Source organism: Desmodus rotundus, chromosome 2 (assembly GCF_022682495.2).
Source record: "Desmodus rotundus isolate HL8 chromosome 2, HLdesRot8A.1, whole genome shotgun sequence".
Taxonomy (NCBI): Eukaryota; Metazoa; Chordata; class Mammalia; order Chiroptera; family Phyllostomidae; genus Desmodus; species Desmodus rotundus.
In genome coordinates this window covers 34,182,866-34,202,759 of record NC_071388.1, presented here as the reverse complement: position 1 = coordinate 34,202,759, position 19,894 = coordinate 34,182,866, and the positions used below count along the sequence as shown (strand labels likewise).

At 36.0% G+C, this 19,894-nt stretch overlaps 1 protein-coding gene across 1 annotated transcript in view; it reads left to right on the top strand.

Moving 5' to 3' along the window:
* The window catches only part of SPATA16 (spermatogenesis associated 16), a 183,180-nt gene that overhangs the window by 70,362 nt on the left and 92,924 nt on the right, over positions 1 to 19,894 (top strand). The window lies entirely within an intron of this gene.

Below are 19,894 nucleotides of genomic sequence, written 5' to 3'. Positions count from 1 at the left end.
GGTCCTTTTATTTTATGGGTCAATATCCTTTCAGGAACATCCTACTAGAAGAAAAAGCAAGAATATAGAGATGGTAGAAAACAGAACAAAAATAGGGATATTTTATTTCGGTTTAGGTTTTGCGAGGATGCTAGTCACCCTTGAGGAGACAACTGGCACTGGTTGAAGTGATGAAAATCACATTTTCAGAAAACTGGTCTAAATTGAGATAGCTGTAACCCGCCAAGAAACAAGAAACCTCTGAGGCCTTACCTGAAATAGCGAGTAGCCTAGCTCTTCAGCATCTCTTTGTTTCTATGCATACAAAAGTATATGTGATTAATGTCTTTGCTCAAATCGGTTCCTCCTCCTCCAACACACACACACACACACACACACACACACATAGAATCACATCATTTGGCACCACCTTCATAAGAAAGATGGTAAGACAAGAAAAAAATATGCAGAGATAAGGAACAAACAAACAAAAGCCAAGATTGACTATTTTGGGATAAGAACTAGTGACTCGTAATAACATGACTGGCATAATGTCTTTCATCTCTTATGCTCAGTGTTTAGCACAGGAGTTGGCACATGCCAAGCACCAGCTTGAGGTTTGCACATTAAATTAGCTAGTTTTGGAGTTGGTAGTTAATTACTATTTAGTTTTATCAGTAAGTAGTATTACATGAGATTGTTAGTGCAACCCTGGTTAAAAGGTAAATATGAAAGTGTGTGCATAGTATTGTAGTTAAAGTGATAATGTTATGCCTCTTATAGTGAAAATTCATGAGGCAAAAATAAACGATATTGCACAGAATCTTGCTGTGTAAGAGGTAGCATAAAGGAGAAAGCACAACAAAGCCTTTTTATCCATCACTGATGAAGAATTAGCCATATATTTCCACGTACATGACCTAGACAGGGGGGTAGTAGAGCAGGAATAACATACTCGAATGCTTGCAAGCCCAGGCAGAGGCCAATTTAAAGGGTGTCTTAAGAGCTACAGAGAACTGAAGATCACTGACAAGAATGACCATATAATCTATCCATCAAACTGGACACTTATAATAGTGGAAGCAGGCACCACTAAAAATTATACCAGGACAACAGGCACAAACCAGGACTCCAACGAGCGCACTGGCTATGTGACCACCCTACCACTGGCCCTTCTGAAGGGAGTGTCCGTATCCAGCCCAGCTAGCACAACTGTATAGGAATGTAGGTTCAGTATTGCAGATTTTTGAGTCTTCCAGAAATAGGATAATAATTCAGAGCTTTCCAAGAAATTTCTTAACTTTTAAATGTTGGCAATTATTTTTCAAACACAATGTCATCTTAAGAAAGCTAAAGTGGTCCCGTTGATGAAAATGTAATTCACTGAAGACTCCATTTGAAAAAATGACCTATTTGCAGAATTCACCAAATATGAAGTTTACTAAAAATTTATTTTGAGAAATAACCTTATTGAATAATTAATATGAATATATTTTCTTATGTAGATCTTTCTCATGAAATATCTATCAAATAGTTTTTTTTTAATTTGAGAGAATTTTCAATTTTTCAAAAACCAGTCATAAAATTGATGTGGATCCGCCAGGCTCCGTGTGTTGTGGCTGCCTGCAACGGAAAAATTCACATGGACTACTGAGTCCTGTGGAGGAAAAGGGACGGCATGGCCACTCTCTCAAGAAGAGAGTGCCTCCGGAGCACCTCCACCCTTGCCTTGACAGGCTTTTATTGCTTTTCTGGGCACATTACATTGAGGATGGTCCTCATTTACTATGCACAGGTTTGCTTTAGGCGGTTACAGGAAACAAAGGAGAGGGTGTTGCTAATTACATAAAGGAGGAAGGATATTTGCAAATGTTAAGGGAAAAGTGGTTGAACTGGTTACACTCATCCTTGGGAGGTTTAGCATAGATTTTAGGAAGTTACTTTAAAGATATGCAGTAAACATTTGCTGCCTCAATTCAGGGTGGGGAAGTTTAAGCAAAAAGCAAGTCTCAGAGCGGCCTAGGTACAGTGAGGGCCTGATTCTCCACAGGAGAACCTATCCGCGGGTGTGGGTCCTGTGTGCTGGACATCGCTCCCCACTGGCCTTTCTGAGTGGGAGCTGGGCCCACGCCACATAGAACCGTCTCCTATAAAAATGGCTTATTCTTACAGAATGTTCTTTTTGTGTGTATGATTATTAATCTACTGCTCTTGATATATTCTATGGCTATTTTCTTTTTATGACTATAACCATAATTTCAATACAGAAGCTTAACAGTTTACACTTATTTCTTTCTAAATTTTTAAGTGATTTTTGTAAATTTTTAATACTTTATCATGTTTAGGATTTTTCCCCAAATTTTTGAAAGTGGCCAAATTTACCTATTTAATAAAATATATTTTAACTCTTTATAGTATTTACAATGATTTCGATCTAATGAGACGATTTTAACAGCTCTCTGCTTTATCCCTGAAGCCAGACACAGCACAGTCTGGGCTATACATCCCACAGAGGGGGAGACTGAAGAACAGGGAGGAATTAAAAGCCCCAGAAACCTGGAGTCCTAGCTCCTTTCACATTTATCTATAGCATAACTAAAATTTTTCTGAAGAGCTAAAATTAACTAACTTTTATTTAAATTATTTATTTAATTTTATTTATTTAACAGTAAATAAATGTTTACAAATTTGATAAATTGGTCATTGACAAACTCATTGTTTTATGAATTCACCTTTGAAGCCTGGATCAAATTTTGTCTTTCAGTTCTCAGTGAATACTAGAGCTTCACAGATTAAAAATTGAGCTTCCTTCTACCAGCAGGAGAATTTCTTCCCATGTCAATTTTGTGCTAGGTCATTTGGGGGAGCATTTTAGTCTAAAACCAGCAGTCCACTATTAAATAAAGATGGTATTTTATAGCATTCAATGGCTTTAGTTAATTTATTATCTGCAGCAAATCTGGTCTGTTGTACCTTTAATGTTGCAATTTTACTTAATATTATATATACAATATTGTGAGAAATAGATTAAATAATAAAATATGCAGTCTAAAATTTTCTTATCTTTGCCCTTCTTAATGTAATGCATTAAACGGCACACTGGGTTTCAAAGGCATTTTATTTTACATGTGCCTTTCAGGATAACAACAGGTAAATTGGTAAGATGCCACCAAGGTGTATCAGTCTGTTCATTGCTACACTAACAATTCTCTCCCTTATAGACAGTTCTCAGCTTTCCCTCTCTCACTCTTCATCTCTGACAGTGTCTTTTCTTTATTTTGATTTTACCATTTTGGCTGTTTGCCACTCTCTTCCCTTGTCCTTCTCTTTTCTGGTTTTATGTTCCCTACCTCTTTATCAAAAATGCATCTCTTCCTTGTGAGCATCCCCTTTCTTCTGATCACTAATAAGCAATTCTCAATGCATTTCATTTCGTCGGTATGCCCTTGGCCCTCCTCAGTGATTGCCATTGATTGAACTGATCGGTGATTACATTAACTTTATTTTTGATGTTCTGAGATTGAGACTACTTAATATGTTTGAATTTTCTGGAAATGTACTCTCTAGGTGAATGTAGAATGAAACCCTCGAATGATAAATCCCTTGAAAAACTGATTCTTTTAGAAATGTATACTCAACATGCTCAAGGTGTGAGACATTTGAGTTTCAATTTTTGAATGAAGATCGGTATAAACACTTACGGCCTACATGCCTATATTCTCTATATGCTTATACACTCTGTATGATATCTCAGAGTTTTTGTTTGTGTTTTGTTTATTCAAGCAACATTTTCTATTCATGTAAGTCAAAACACAATACTTTAAGATACACTGGTTTGTGGCTACCCTCACTTACAAGCCGGATAGTAGAGGTTAGTAGAGGTGGGATTTTGAAAACAATTTGGAGGTTTTGTTTTGTTGTTTTCTTATAAACGCTGATCCCTGGAAATTGGAAATAATGCATCTATAAATCTCAGTATGCCCCCCAAAAAGAGGGATCTAAAAATAAACTGAAATGTTTGTTCAGAAACCTGATAACATAAAACAGGGGCGTCGCTGTAGATAAGCCATCACTCAGGAATGATACTACAACAGCAAACAGCAAGAAACTGCGTCATCCTTCTTGGTGTCATGGAATTCTATGATTTTAAATGAGATTATTATGTATCTTGCAAGGAAGGAGAACATATTGACAGGTAGACTCAAGACAAGTGATTCTGAAGAGCTTAGAGTAGTGTTGGAATTTTACTTAACTTAGTTCTGATTCAAATGGAAGTGTAAAGTCCATTCGCTCGCCATCAAATTGCTAAAAATGCATTACAGATTTTTTTTGGTCATGCCTATGAACAGAATAAATAAAGACTGTAGCCTAATTTTTATTCTTACTCTGTCCATCTGCCTGAAAACTTTCTTTGTCTTTCTTAGAAACAATGTGCCTTTGCCTGAACAGCTTCGGTGTGGGCTGGCATTAGTCAGTCACATGTAACAGGTGGCTGAAGGCTGGTAGATGACGTGATCATTCTACCATTAAGTGACCTTCCCTTTCCTAGATGTGAAAAAGCTGCATGTACGTTAAGCATTGTAACAGTATTGCCTCTTGGTGTATGATTTCTGAGGCAGACATCAATAAAGACAGATTTCGTCATTTCACATGGCTTAGGGTAAATACCTGACTATAAGACTATATGCAGCTCACCCGATTTTGACCTATGTAAGGTGTAGTGTTTGTGATTTCAAGGGGAAAAAAGGAAGACTAAAATATACTAAAGCCAAAAATAAAATAAAATAAAGTATTCAATAAAATAAAACAAAACATACTAAAGCCATACCATATATGTCCTAAGGATTGAAAACTGAAGACTGATAGATGTCTAATTTATAATCTTATAAAAACACTAATCTTAAGGTTATAATAATATTTAGTGGTTTAAAAGTAATTCTGTTGCTCTAAGAAAAATTCAGCATTTTGGATATGATCAAAATTATAAGTAAATTATTACAAAGTTACATAATCTTTTATACGAGAAAAAATTTATCTCAGGTTCTTGAAAATAGCATCCAAAAATTTGTTAGAGAGAAACAAACATTGATTGACTTTGTAAATACCTCCATCTTCCTGATGTTTACCTTGATAAATATTTTGCATTTGCATTACCTAAAAACATTTCTAAAATTGTTTACAAATGCACAATTCTTGGACTGTGTGCACTTTCTGCAAAGATTGATTGATCTAGAAAACGTGTGGCATAGTATAGAAAAATTGTTGGGGTTTTGGGGTTTTTTTCCTATAGAGGAAAGCTTGCATCTTACTAAAAAAAAGTGGGTAGAACCATGAAGACTGCATAAAACAGGACACAGAAAGGTCCTAGGGTGTCGCTCAGGTTTTAAGTGTGAAGAAGTAAAGGTATCTCTTCCCACCCTTCTTCCTTCCATTCAATCAGATGTTGATCTGATTCCACATTTTCTACAATAATGGAATGTAAAAACCAATTAAACATTAAAAAAAGAGTTTAATCCAAAGGGACTAAAGTTTAACCATGAGTCTTCTGTGCTATTTTCTAATGTCGAAGTGTTTGTTACCAAGTGAATAAGAGTTTAGTCTGCAGATGTCATGATTATGATAAATGGATTGAAATCTCCATGTTTTTAATCTGTAAAGTGGAGATAATATTAGCACCTATGTCACAGACGTTATGATGAGGTTAAATGAGTCAATTTATATAGTGCATTTAGCACGGTACTTGGAACATCATAAACTTTGAATAAAAAATTGAACTATTATCATTGTTTTTGTTGTTAACATTTAGAGCTCTTCGAAGATAGATGAAGCTACCTTAGAAAAACAATGTTCTCAAAATTGAAACGAGAATATGTCGAGCATTCGTTTAGGTGAGGTATGGCACTACAGGAGGCAAGATTGCACCCCCAGACTTCAGATCCTGTCTCACTCTGAAAGTCAATGCATCTGTGATTTTGGAAAGCTGTATTAATACATGGGTCAAGGGGCAAGATTTTGGTTGGTTTAGGAACTAAAAGGGCAAGAATCTGACTTTAAAAAAACCTTTGTGTATGACTGTATCACAAATGTTAGCATTCTGTTTCCATTCTGCATAATATTCCAATTATTCCTGAAGGCAGTTGGATTTTGGAGGCTCCTGGGGTGGGCTGGTGGAACTTCAGATCACAGAGAAAGACAAATGTTCAGGTAACCGGGTCTCCACTCAAATTCTCTCTTTTTTTTCCTGTCCTCATTTCTGTCAAAATAGCAATACCCTGACGGACAATTAGACTGGATATCCTAACATCACACTGATAGAAACTCTGAAATTCTTCATTCTTTTTAAAAAAAAATACTGACATTGGTTCAACACTATATTCTTACATAAATTAGTATTGATCACTAATTGTGAAAATTCATTATAAGTCGAAAGTTTTGTTTCTGTGTCCGTCTGCTAAAGAGGAATTATCTATACCAGAGAATTATAGTCAAACCAGAAAGGCCTGTGTTCTATTTCCAAGACTACAAATGACTAACTCTGTGTCACCTGGGTCTTCACCTTGTTTACTTGTAAACCATAAAGTGGAGATAATAATACTACTTTATAAAGTCAGCCTGAGAATTAGGTGAAATGATGAATAAAAACACTAAATTATGTGTCTGGCACATAGTAAGCCCTCAGTTATTGCTGCTATTGTTGTTATTACTAGCTTTGAAGAACTATGTTTAAAACCCTAATATATTAACTCTGAATTAATTATGTTGAGTGAAAATTTGCTATAAACATTATATTCCTAGACTACCACCCCAACTTATCTCAATTTTAACAGCCATTACCTGTGACCCTCTTTTCTTCACCAAATTTTATAACAGATGCTTGTCGTGCATTATGCTTGTTCCTCACAAGTCTAAGAATGTAACTGGGAAAGAAGTTACATTCTGCATGTTGTACTGAGGAAACTTCAGCTAGAGTTTGAGTGGCTTATCAAGGATAAAACCACTGACAAGTAGCAAATCTGGAATTTGAACTTAATTTTGGCATTGTGACCCTGACTCATGCACAAAAGAATACACTTGATTGTCGGACTTCACAATGGCCATTTGGGTGCATTTTAAAATTATGTTGTCTTGTCGTTTACATTCTCATTTTTTATTACTAATGAGGCTGTGCATCTTTAATATATTTATTCCCCAAACATGTTTTCTTTCCTTTGAAACATTCATTTACATATTTATCTTTTGCTACTTTTTTATTGAATTGTTTATCACATTATCATTGAATCATAGAATTCTTTATATATCTGGATAATAATAATTTTTGATATATTTTGAAAGTAATTTATTCCAATGTATGACTTACATAATCATACTCTTCATGGTATCTTTTGATAAGAAATAAAGCAAATTGGTTTTAGTTTAATTAAATGTAGTCAACTTCCTTTATAATTTTCACTGTGTGAAGTTTAAGAAATTCTCTCCTATCCCAAGCTCATCAAGATAGCCTTCTATGTTATTGTCAAAGTTTAAAATTGTTTCATTTTGCATGTGTTTACAGCAGAAGGAAAAGATTTTTCTTTTATTTTTCAATTACAGTTGAACTTTAATATTTTACTTTATAATAGTTTTAAGTGTACAACATAGTGGTTAGGCTGTTTAAATTACAAAGTAATGCGCTTCGATAATCTAGTACCCACCTGGCACCATACACAGTTATTATGTTGTTATTAACTATATTCTCTATGCTGTACTTTATATCCCATGACTGTTCTGGAAGTACCAACTCGTATTTCTTAATCTCTTCACCTTTTTCACCCATCCCCCAACCCCTCTTTCACCTGACAACCATCAGTTTGTTCTCTTTACCTATGAATCTGTCTCTTTTTTGTTTGTTCATTTACTTCATTCTTTAGATGTAAGTGAAATCATATGGTATTTGTCTTTGTCTGACTTATTTTACTTAGCATAATACCCTTTAAGTCTATCCATGTTGTCACAAATGGTAAGATTTCATTTTTCTGTGGCTTAATGATATTTTATTATTTATATATACATTTTCTTTATCTAGTTCTCTACTGATGGGTACATCGCTCATGTACTTATGTTGGTTATTGTAAATAACACTACAATGAACATAAGGGTACATATATCTTTTTTAATTAGTGTTTGGGATTTCTTTGGATAAATACCCAGAAGTAAAATTTCTGGATCATATAATAGTTCTATTTTTTTATTTTTTGAGGAACCTCCCTACTATTTTCCATAGTGGCTGCATCATTCTGCATTCTCACCAACAGTGTACTGGTACCCTTTTCTCCACAACCTCACCAGCACTTACTGTTTGTTGATTTTTTTATGATAGCCATTTTGAAAGGTACAAAGTGATATCTCATTGTGGTTTTAATTTACATTTCTGTGACAATTAGTGATGTTGAGCATTTTTTCATATGTCTGTTGGACATCTGTATATCCTCTTTGGAAAAGTGCCTATTCAGGTCATCTGTCCATTTTATAATTGGATTGTTTGGTTTTTGGTGTTAAATAATCCTAAAATTTATATGGAACCACAAAAGACCTTGAATAGCCATAGCAATCTTGAGAAAGAAGAGCAAAGTTGGAGGTATCATGCTACCTGATATCAAAATATATTATGAGGATATAGTAACAAAGCCACATGGTACTGGCATAAAAACAGACACACCAGTCAATGAAACAGAATACAGAGTCCAGAAATAAACCCACACCTATACGGTCAATTTAATATATGACAAAGGGGGCAAGAACATAAATGGTGTTGGGAAAACTGGACAGATACATGCAAAAAAATTAAAAGTTGACCACCTTTGTACACTATATTCAAGAGTATACTCAAATTAAATTAAAGAAAAATGTAAATCCCCAAACCATAAAACTTGTAGAACAAAATGATAGGCAGTAACTCTGTAAACATGCTGTATGTAATATTTTTCTTATATACGTCCTAGGGCAAGGGAAACAAAAGAAAAATAAACAGACAAGACTACATCCAATTAAAAAGATTTTGCACAGTAAAGGAAATCTCAACAAAATAAAGACAACTTAGTGCACAAGAGAATATATTCACCAATAATTGATATATCTGATAATGGTTAATATCCAAAAGTTTTTAAATTTCCTTAGACTTTAAAGTTTTGACCCAGTTGTAATTGATTTTTAAATAAGGTATGAGGTAGGAACCTATTGCCATATTTTCCCTGAATGGGTAGCCAGTTATCATGACATCACCTTATTAAATTATTTTGCTATTGATCTCCAATGTTGGCTTTGTCTACATCAGTTTTCCACATGTGCATATGTTGATTTATGGTCTCTATTCTATTCTTACATGTATTAGTCACACTGCCAAAACCACACTATTCTATATAGGATGGTTTTAAAATACGTCTTGATATAAGGCAAAGCAAACCTCCCTAATTCTTTTTCAAGAATGTCTTATTTATTCTCAGCCTTTTTAAAATTTTTTTAAAAATATGTTCATTGATTTTAGATAGAGAAGAAGGGAGAGAGAGAAAGAGAATCGATGTGAGAGAAACATCAATTGGTTGCCTGCTATATGCACTCTGACCAGGTATTGAACCCACAACCTAGGCATGTGCCCTGACTGGGAATTGAACCCCCAGCCTTTTGGTCCATATGACAGCATTCCAGCCAACTGAACCTCACTGGCCAGTGCTTATTCTTGGTCTTTTGTTCTTCCACATGAGTTGTAGAAAGTATGAATTTGAATTCCAAAACAAGATTGTGAAAATTCTGGCTAAGAAGACTCTCTTACCTTTTCTTGTGCTCTACCAGGATCTGAAGCCAAGCCTGCCATGTCATTCCACTGTTTTTCTCTGTAAGAGTACCCCTAGTTCTTTCATTGAAATGTGTTATTTCTTAAGGAAACTTTTACGCATATGGGCTGCTATTCAATCTTTGCTCTGCTCTGACCAGAGGCTTTGTCTCCCTTTCCTCATGCATGTGTCTTGTTAAAAGACTAAACCGATGAATATTAACAGATACCCTGGGGGGTGGAGAACAACAGTTTCAGTACTTTCTTACCAGACCCTCTTTATTTACATGACACTGTCCATGCATTTTTTAAAGGCTCATTTGACACAAGAGCCAACCAGAGGGCACTCTCAATGGCCACAGCTGAAACACTTTGAGTAACAAAGTAAATATTGATAGTATCAAATTATAACCCATAGATTTAATGAATAACTGTATGTACGAGTCTATACTAATATAAACATAATTGAATAAACAAATACATGGGAACAAATGCAGAATACATGAGAGAAAATCAACATGATCAAACACCACAGTAATAAGTGTTGCAGGCAAGATCCACTAAAGGACTTCTGCGTTCCAGTCTGGCATGGAAGGAGTGGAGAAGTCACAACTCCCTTGTAATAAGTAAACAGCTGAACGAATTGAAAAATCAAGAACTCTTCTTAGGTGCATGAGAAAAGTGAAGTCACGGGGTAAAGTAGCTGTCCCAATATTGGAGAGACAGACAGACAGATACGGAGAATCACCACTTCCTGGAGGACAAACCTCTGAGCAGAAACCACACCCCCAGGAACCAGGGCTGGGGCAGGAAAATCTGAACTGCATTTGAGAAATTGCTGGAGGTTCAATGTGGGCAACTCTGAGAGCTAAACATTCAACACTGTCATAAGGACACCTCTACGCTTTCGTGAGTTTTACTTCCAGGAGTTCTACCAGTTCCTTATGGTGACTCTGGGAGAAAAATCTCCAAGCTTCCATCAGCCGGAGGGGAAAAGGAAACACTTTGAAATATATCAGAGCATTCTGTTCTTCTTAAGAAGGCCTGCTCTCTAGAGAAAGTGTTTCACCAGAGCCTAACATATCTGGAGAAAAACAAATGCCCAATTCTAGCTCATTCTAGCCTTCCAAATGGGAGAAAGTAAAACCCCAACTCCAGTCCCCTCTAGCCATCCCATCATATTTAAGGCAGGAGGAAAAACAAACTGAGAAGCACTGATGAAGTTCCCAGTTCAGGGCACAGCCTCAACTGACCTGAATAATAGGTTAGGATCTAATCATAGGACTTTAGGATGCCTCCTCTCCTCCCACACCTTACCACTACATTCCTAACGGCCTATTTACTGCAGTTCCTCTTACCCGTGACATCATGTTCATCTTTCAACCAAAAAATTACAAGGTATACTAAAAGGAAAGGAAGGGAAGGGAAGGAAAGGAAGGGGAGGTGCAGGGCGAGGCGAGGTGAGGCGAGGTGAGGTGGGACGAAAACAGTTTGAAGAGACTGAACAAGCACCAGAACCAGAATCACATGTGGTAGGAATGTTGGAATTATCAGAACAGGAATTTTTTAACTACTCTTAATATACTAAATGCTTTAATATAAAAATAGTATGCAAGAACAGATAATAACATAAGCAAAGAGATGGAAATTCTAAGACAGAATTTTTTAAAAATGCTAGAGATCAAAAACCCCATAACAGAAATGAAGCATACCTTTGGACGGGCTCATTAGTGAATGAATATGGTGACTGATGAATCTCTGGGCTTGAGGATATGACAGTAGAAACTTCCCAAACTGAAAAGAAGAGAAAAAGACTGGTGAAAAAACAGAATAGATTATTCAAGAACTAGGAAAACCACAAAAGCTATAAAACACATCACATGTAATGGAAATACCAGGAGGAGAAGAAGAGGAGAAAGAAAAATAAAAGAATAAAAATCATAACATTGTCTTTTTTCAGACCACAATGGAATTAAAACTAGAATACAATAACAGAAAAAATAAGTGGGAAATCCCAAAATACTTGGATATTAAAAAGTACTCTTCTAGGGAGAACCAAAATGGCGGTGTAGGTAGACACACTGCGCCTCCTCACACAACCAGAACTGACAGAAAATCGAACAGCAAGGAAGTCCGACACCAAGGAAATAACAAATAAACATTCATCGAGACCGGTAGGAGGGGTGGAGACGGGTACTGGGGCGGAGGGGACTCGCGTTGCCGTGGCGGGACGGAGACTGGCGGAGTGTGGGACCAATGGGGCAGGCAGTCTGACCACTAGCAGACTCTGTGGCCCCACATTCGCGTAGATAAACTGAGAGGGCCGGACTCAGAGTGGCAGGTAGCACCCTGCGGCCCCACATTCACGCACAGATAACCCGATCAAACGGCAGGGAGCAAAGCAGACCGTGCAACCCAGGGCTCCAGCAAGGGGAAATAAAGCCTCAAACCTCTGATTGAAAACACCCATGGGGGTTGGGGCAGCAGCAGGAGACTCCCAGCCTCACAGGAGAGGTCGTTGGAGAGACCCACAGGGGCCTAGGGCATGCACAAGCCCACCCACTCGGGAACCAGCGCCAGAGGGGCCCAGTTTGATTGTGGGTATCCGAGTGAAAGATTGAAATCCGGAGGAGAGGGGAGCGGGCGCCATTGCTCCCTCTTGGCCCCTCCCCCACGTACAGTGTCACAGCACAGCAACCAGAGTTACCCCACCCAGGGGAACACCTAAGGCTCCACCCCTTTAAGTAACAGAGGCGCCAAGACAAAAAAAAAAAAAAAAAAGGGCCCAAATGACAGAACACTTCAAAGCTCCAGAAAAAATACAACTAAGCGAGAAAGAGATAGCCAACCTATCGGATGCACAGTTCAAAACACTGGTTATTAAGATGCTCACAGAACGGGTTGAATTTGGTCGAAAACAAGATGAAAAAATGAAGCCTACGCTAAGAGAAACAAAGGAAAATGTACAGGGAACCAATAGTGATGCAAAGGAAACTGGGACTCAAATCAATGGCGTGGACCAGAAGGAAGAAACATCCAACCAGAAAAGAATGAAGAAACAAGAATTTGGAAAAATGAGGAGAGCCTTAGGAACCTCCAGGACATCTTTAAACATTCCAACATCCGAATTATAGGGGTGCCAGAAGGAGAAAAGGAAGAACAAAAAATTGAAAACTTATTTGAACAAATAATGAAGGACAACTTCCCTAATCTGGCAAAGGAAATAGACTTCCAGGAAGTCCAGGAAGCTCAGAGAGTCCCAAAGAAGCTGGACCCAAGGAGGAACACACCAAGGCACATCATAATTACATTACCCAAGATGAAACAGAAGGAGAGAATCTTAGAAGCAGCAAGAGAAAAGGATACAGTTACCTACAAAGGAGTTCCCATAAGACTGTCAGCTCCAAAGAGACCTTATAGGCAAGAAGGGGCTGGCAAGAAATATTCCAAGTCATGAAAGGCAAGGAACCTACATCCAAGATTACTGTATCCAGCAAAGCTATCATTTAGAATGGAAGGGAAGATAAAGTGCTTCTCAGATAAGGTCAAGTTAAAGAAGTTCATCATCACCAAGCCCTTATTATATGAAATGTTAAAGGGACTTACCTAAGAAAAAGAAGATAAAAAATAGGAACAGTAAAAATGACAGCAAACTCACAGTTATTAACGACCACACCTAAAACAAAAACAAGAGCAAACTAGGCAAACAACTAGAACAGGAACAGAACCATAGAGATGGAGATCACATGGAGTGTTGTCAATAGGGGAGTGAGAGGGGGAGAGGGGGGGAAAGGTACAGAGAATAAGTAGCATAGATGATAGGTGGAAAATAGACAGGGGGAGGGTAAGAATAGTGTAGGAAATGTAGAAGCCAAAGAACTTATAAGTAACTATAGGGGGGGAATGTGGGAGGGAGGGGGTGGGCAGGATGGAGTGGAGTGAGGGGGGGGAAATGGGACAACTGTAATAGCATAATCAATAAATATATGTTAAAAAAGTACTCTTCTAAATAACATGAGACAACTAAGAACTCTCAAGAGAAATTTAAAAATATTTTTAACTAAAAGAAAATGAAAATACAACTAATCAATATTTGTGAGATATGCTGCAAAAGCAGAGCTAAGAAAGAAATTTATAGTGATAAGTGCATACATAAGAAGAGAAAAAATCTAAAATCAATCTAAGGTTCTATTTTAGGAAACTACAACCTTTTTTTGCTTAGGTAAATCCCAAGTAAACAAAAGATATAATAAAAAGTAAAGTCAAAATCAATAAAATTGAAAACAGAAGATTAATAAAATCAAAAAAACCAAAATGGTTCATTGAAAAATCAATAAAATTTTATAATCTAACAGGTCTACCAAAAAGAAAAGGATCAAGAACACAAATTACTGTTATCAGAAATGAAAGACTGTCAACTGATTTCTCAAAATAAACTTTGCAGGCAAGTAGGGATTGGCAAGAAATAGTCAAAGTCATGAAGAACAGAAACCTACAGCCAAGATTGCTGTAACCTGCAAAGATATCTTCTAGAATCAAAGGGCAGAAAAAGAGCTTCCCAATCCAGAAAAAAATAAAGGAGTTAATCATCACTAAACCATTATTACATAAAATGTTAAAGGGACTTATTTAAGAAAAAGAAGAAGATAAAAACTATGAACAATAAAATGGCAACAAATACATGTCTATCAACAATTAAATCTAAAAAACAAACTAAGCAAATGAAAACAGATACAGAATCATGGATATGAAGAGTGTTTTTTTGATTGTCAGATGGGAGTGGGGTATGGGGAAATGGGTGAAGAGGTGAGGGGATTAAGAAATACAAATAGATAGTTACAGAATAGCCAGGGGGATGTAATGTACAGTAAAGGAAATAGAGTAACCAAAGAATTTATATGCATGACTCATGGACATGAACAATGATGAGGGGATTGCCTGAGGGAGTGGAGGATGCTGGGTGGAACGGGACAGAAGGGTGAAAATTGGGACACTGTAATAGCATAATCAATAAAACATAATTAAAAAAAGAATATTAAAGGAATGCTATGAACAAATCTATGTCCACAAAAGTGTTAACCTAGATAAAAATGGACAAATTACTTAAAAGACAGGATCTTACAGAACTCACACAGGAAAAAAACAGACAATCAAATAGGCCTATATTTATTGAATAAGTTATATCAATATTTAATAATGTTCTAAGACAGAAAGTACTAGGACCAGATATATTCTCTGATGAATTCTATCAAACATTTAAGGAAGAAATTATGCCAATTCTCTACAATCTCATTCAGAAGATAGAACCAAAGAAAATGTTTTCTAACTCATTTTATGAAGCCAGCATCACACTAATCCCAAAATAACACAAAGATATTACAAGAGTAGAAAACTGTAGACCAATATCTCATGAATATAGATGCAAAATAAAATGGAGTAAAGACAGTCTCTAACAGTGGGGTTGGAACAACATAAAAACACACGAAAAAAGAATCTAGATGCAGACCTTTACATCCTTCAAACAGATTAACTCAAAGAGAATCATAGACCTAAATTTAAACCATAAATTATAGAATTCTTACAATATAAGAGAAAATCTAGGTGACTTTGGAGCATGGCGATGCCTCTTTAGATATGACATAAAAGGCATAACCAATGAAAGAAAAGATTAATAACTGGACTTCATTAAAATTAAAAACTTCTGCCCTGTGAAAAAACATTGGCAGGAGAATGAGAAGACAAGCCACAGGCTAGGGGGAAATATTTGTGAAAGACATATCTGATAAAGGATTATTATCCAAATACACAGCAGACTCTTGAAACTTAACAATAAGAAAATAAACAACCTGGTTTTTAAAATGAGCAAAAGACCTAAACAAACACCACACAAAGAAGACACAGATGGCAAGCAAGTATATGAAAAATGTTCAACATTATTAGGGAACTGCAAATTACAATAGCAAATACATGCCACTAAATACCTATTAGAGTAGCCAAAATCCCAAAAGACTAATAACACCAAAGACTGGAGAGGATGTGGAGCAACAGTAATTCTTATCCACTGCTGATTGGAACACAAAATGGTACAACCACTTAGGAAAACAGTTTGCTATTTTCCTACAAAACTAAATATATGCTTACCATATAATACAGTAATCACACAGCTTGGTATTTACCCGAATGAATTTAAAACTTATGTTCACACAAAAACCTGCCCGTGGATGTTTATAGCAGCTTTACTCAAAATTGTCAAAAATTGGAAGCAACTGAGATGTCCTTCAGTAGATGAACAGATCAATCAATTGTGGTACATCCAGACAATGGAATATAATTTAGCACTAAAAAAAAAAAGATCTATCAGGCCATTAAAAAAAGTGGGAAAAAATTTAAATGCATGTTAACGCATGAAAGAAACCAATCTGAAAAGGCTACATACTATGATTCCAACTATCACTTAGGAAAAGGCAACACCGTGGAGACAAGAAAAACAATAACGCTTGCCAGGTGAATTGCCAGACCGGGATTTTTAAGGCAGTGAAACTATCCTCCATGATACTGCAATAGTGGGTACATGTCATTATACATTTGTCAAAGTCCATAGAATCTTCTGTACAGTACCCAGAATTAACCCTAATGTAGACTGTAGACTGAATGGTACTGATACGCCAATGTAGGTTCATAGACTGATTATAACGAATGTACCATGTGGGTGCGATGTTGATAGTGGGGGTGTGGGGGTAGGTGTGTGATCGTGTCAGGACAGAGAATGTATAGGAGATCCTACTCTCTACTTAGTTTTGTTATGAACCTCAAGCTATACTTAAAAATAAAATTTTATTAACTCAAAAATTTTTTAATTTTAAAAATAAATTTTAAAAATGATCCACTAATGAATGCTAAAATCAGTAGACAAAACTTTGAGGAGAAATATAATCTCAGCATAACCTCACAATATTTCTCACAAATATTTACCAATTAGAAAGGAAAACCTAGTAATTTTATGATGAGGATACAACAAATACCACCTTAATCAAGTGATCAATGTTAATATCACCAGTAATAAAACAATGACATTATGTACCCCCCATAGTATGCAATGAGGATACCACATCACTTCTACAGTATCTTTCCTAAAATGAATAAATTCAACATAATCATGAGAAAACATCAAACAAACTAAGTTTGGGAGATATTCTACATAATAACTAGTCAGTATGCAGGAAAAGTGTCCACACCATGAAAAATAAGGAAAGAATTAGGAAATGTCAAAAATTGGAGGACACTAAGGAGACACAACTTAATGTGTTGTGGGATCCTTGATTGGATCCCAAAAAAGAAAATGGGCATTGTGGAAAAAAACTGGTGAATGTTTTAAAAATCTGTTATCTAATAAAATGAAATGTACTGGAGGGCAAAGTAGACCAAACATGTGTTATGTGATCAGCTTTCATTTCTGTCTCTTTTCTACTTTGAAAGTTTTCCTTACAGCATGCTGCAGTAGAGATAATAATAATAATAATAATAATAATAATAATCTCTAGTATACTTAATAGTAGTGTACCAATATAATTTTCTGGTTTCATTCACTGTACTATGTTTATCAAAATTAGAGAAAGCTAGGGGAAGATGGGTACAAGGGTATGCATTAATGATATGTACTATTTTGTAGCTTTTCTGTAAATTTAAAATTGTTTCAAAATAATTTTTTTAAAAACACCTGTTATGTTTGTTTTCAGTTCATCTTGTTTAAGAGTATCAGCTGTTCTGGGTATGGTTTCTCTGATCATCTTATCTACCATATTCCCAAATTTAAAAGCCAACACTTAACATTTTGAAGACATTTTTATCATCTTTCTCTCCCAGCCTATTTTGGGATATCCTTTGCCTGCTATAATTTAAGAACATGTTCTTTTTCTACATATTATATCTCCTAAAGATCCATCTTAATTTTAGCTTCTGACGCTTATTCTTCTATTCTTTTATACTTTTCTTTAGCTACCTCAATCATAAAATCTGGGGCTAACTCCGTTAGAATTGACGCTAGATGATCAAGATTGACAATCCAATTTTATCACTTAGAATTGTGTTGGCCTTTAGCCTCCATAGAATGGGAATAATAACAATGGTGGTGCCTAGTCTCGTCTCTTCGGGAATTGTTAGGAGATTCAATTCTCTCCTTTCTCCTTGATCTCTGACATCACACTGTCCAGATGTTTTTCCAATAGGGTTAATTACTCCTTTTTCTATACTATTTCTCTTTCTTATCTTTTTACTACTAGTGCATATTCCACATCATAATTATTTCGTTAGACATCGATTCATCTTGGAAGACCAGGGATTTCTTGAAAAGATAGAACTGACCAATTCACTATTTTACCTTCACCACCTGCCTTCATGATTCAGTTATATTATTCACAGTATAAATACTTGTGGAACTGAAATTAGGATGCATTTGAAAGCACATAATATACCACAGAGTGCTCTGAAATGAAAGATAAATTATTGCTATCTAAATTCACACTATAACACACTGACATTTTAAGTCAGTATCATAAAGAACAAATTCTTCAAAAGAGGTCTTCTTACCTAAATTAACGTAACCTAAGTGTCAAAATCTTGAATCTAATAGTAAAGTAAGATCACCTTAAATCAGGTGTAAATACATACAAAAACAAAATAACAGGCAAGCTCCTTATTCCATAACTTTATAAATGTCAACAAAAGGATTTTTTGGCAATAATTTGACCCAGGCTTTATAATAAAACTTCATGACTTTCACTCTACATCTTATATGATTTGAAATTCCCCAAGCCTTATCCACCAGTGAACACAAATTATAATAATGGCAACAACTCAATATACAGCTTACATGTCCACATGCATAAGACTTTACCTTTCCCCCAACTTACTTGGGACTCACACACATTCCAAAAAAGGATAGAGTGGAATAGCATGATATGAGGAGGTTGGTTTTTAATATCAGTTTCTAAGGCATGTGCATAGTTTTGTGTATACAACCTGTGTGCAAAAACATATAATTGTAATCTTTAGTATATAATTCTATAGAGATATTATATCCATAGATTTTTGCTCAAGAATTTCTCTGTTTTGAAAATTTCAGCAAATTACGGATCTGTTCTTTTGGCCTTTCCTGCCCATCATCATCATTCTATCTCCCATGGATGACTTTATCAGACTAATTCTTCCTTAGCCTTCAATTAATTAACTCAGTTTTTTCCTTTAAGGCCTGAAGGGCCACCCACATACCTGGCAGATGTTTGATTTCTTTGCCATTAATCAGGGAAAACCTTAACTAACATCTTTTTCCCTTTTTAAAAATAGGTTTACAATTTATAGTGATTATCACTGATTTTACTGACTTCATTCTTTGCCTGTGGGCTTAAGCTTATTAAATAAAATAGCAAGCAGGCACTGGGCACTATTTAAATTTCCATCTTCCCTTTGGGTTTTCATCAATATTTTGAAACCCAAGTAGGTTAAATGCATGCATAATGTGACCTTGTTTCTACCAGGGTTTTGTTTCAGCCTTCAGTTTCTGGGTTCCTGCCTCACCAAGGAACTGGGAACAAGCCCCAAGTCAGGGAAGGGAGCGCCTAAGGAAATCCTCTCCCTGCTGGTTTAGTGTGAACACTCTTTTAGGGATCTCATAATATCCTTTTCCTAAGTTTGTTGTTTTCTAAGTATAATTGCTCAAAAGAATATCTTTGTGTCATGAGTCTCTATCAGTTAACTTCCGTGTGAAAGATTTTTTTTTCTTCAGATTAAGTTCTGTAAAGTCCTGACTCTGGCAGTCATTCCTAAATCTGTTTCTCTCTGGGGCACAAATGACCCCATTGTCCCTTCAGGGATGCAAGCCCAGCCCACTGAAGAGAAGAGTCGTTTCCTGAGTTAGGGAGACAGGAAATGGATCCATTTGGACAGGGACTTGAGACTTCCTGTGTCTCACACTTGGCCATCCCCAAGGTAGTAGAAGCATCTCAGAAGTATATTAACAGGGTTACTATTAAATCTGCTCTACCAAGAATCAAGTGGATTATATGAGTACAATAAAAAGCAGAGTCTCCCCTACACTCACCATGAATATTTATC